The sequence below is a fragment of the Mandrillus leucophaeus genome, unplaced genomic scaffold (genome assembly GCF_000951045.1).
Source record: "Mandrillus leucophaeus isolate KB7577 unplaced genomic scaffold, Mleu.le_1.0 Scaffold325, whole genome shotgun sequence".
NCBI classification, from domain to species: Eukaryota; Metazoa; Chordata; class Mammalia; order Primates; family Cercopithecidae; genus Mandrillus; species Mandrillus leucophaeus.
In genome coordinates, this window is record NW_012103421.1 from 2,101,246 (window position 1) to 2,102,914 (window position 1,669).

The window sequence follows — 1,669 nt, forward strand, 5'->3', positions numbered from 1 at the left end:
AAAAAAAAAAAATCCAGAAAATTCAAAGAACTTCGGACACCAATAAAAATAATAATGATCTCAGCCAGGCACGGTGGCTCTCGCCTGTAATCCCAGCACTTTGGGAGGCCGAGCCAGGTGGATCACCTGAGGTCAGGAGTTTGAGACCAGCCTGGCCAACCTGGTGAAACCTCGTCTCTACTAAAAATACAAAAATTAGCTGGGCGTGGTAGCACATGTCCGTAATACCAGCTACTTGGGAGGCTGAGGCAGAAGAATTGCTTAAGCCTGAAAGGCGGAGGTTGCAGTGAGCCAAAATCACACCACAGCACTACAGCCTGGGAGACAGAGCAAAACTCTCCATCTCAAAATTTAATAATAATGATAATAACAACTACCTCAATTTTGTAAAGTGGGCCAAGGACATGAAATAACGAGACTAATGCCGGGTGACCATATGGAAAGAGGGACGGCATCGCTAGTAACCAGGAAGAGGGAGGATTAACCACAGTGACACACCCACATTAAGGGTGTAAGTTGATAGTTGCAAGTTTGGGTGGGGGTGCCGGGAAACAGAAGCTCTCTGGCAATGCTGGTTGGACAGCACCTGGCTGGGAGGACCCCTTGGGAGGACAGCTTGGTCATAAGAACCTTCTGACTTTCAGGCACCCACACCCGCAGGAGGCGCTTTGGGCAAGAAAGTTGCAGTTTGCTTGAAATAGCAACAAAAAGCAAACAAAATGTCCATCAACAATAGGTAAGTAAATGTATATTTGGAGATGGGAGAAAATGAACTAGAACCATATGTATCCCCTAGAGAAAATCTCTTCAGCCTAGCACCTATTTTTTTCAAAAGCAATTTACAGAAAGAGAAATACAGCGTGATACCCATTACATAAAGTCTTCAGCATGTAAAACTTTTTTTTTTTCTTTTTTTTTTTTTTTTTGGAGATACTGTCTTGCTGTGTCGCCCAGGCTGGAGTACAATGGTGCGATCTCAGCTCACTGCAACCACTGCCTCCCAGGTTCAAGCGATAATCCTGCCTCAGCCTCCCGAATAGCTGGGATTACAGGCACATGCCACCATACGTGGCTAATTTTTGTATTTTTAGTAAAGACGAGATTTCACCATGTTGGTGAGGCTGGTCTCGAACTCCTGGACTCAATTGATCCGCCCACCTTAGCCTCCCAAAGTGCTGAAATTACAGGCGTGAGCCACCGCGCCTGGCCACAAAACATTTTTAAAGGAACATACATATTCAGTAGGAGTATGAGGACCTTCATGAGAGTGGTAAATTCCAAATTCAAGAAATTAGGGTGGGACAGAAATAATATGGAGAGATGGATGAACAGAGACTTCATTTATTTATGCCGTTTTTCCCAAGTTGAGTGGGTTTATTCTTACATTGTTTAAATATATTACTGTTTATACCATCTGTTCAACTAAAATAGATGAATTTTTTTTTTTTTTTTTTGAGACACAGTCCCGCTCTGTTGTCCAGGCTAAAGTGCAGTGGTGTGATCTCTGCTCACTGCAACCTTACCTCCTGGGTTCAAGCGATTATCCTGCCTCAGCCTCCCAAGTAGCTGGAGTTACAAGCATGCACCACCACACCTGGTTAATTTTTGTATTTTTAGTAGAGGTGGGGTTTTGCCATGTTGGGCAGGCTGGTCTCTTTTTTTTTTTTTT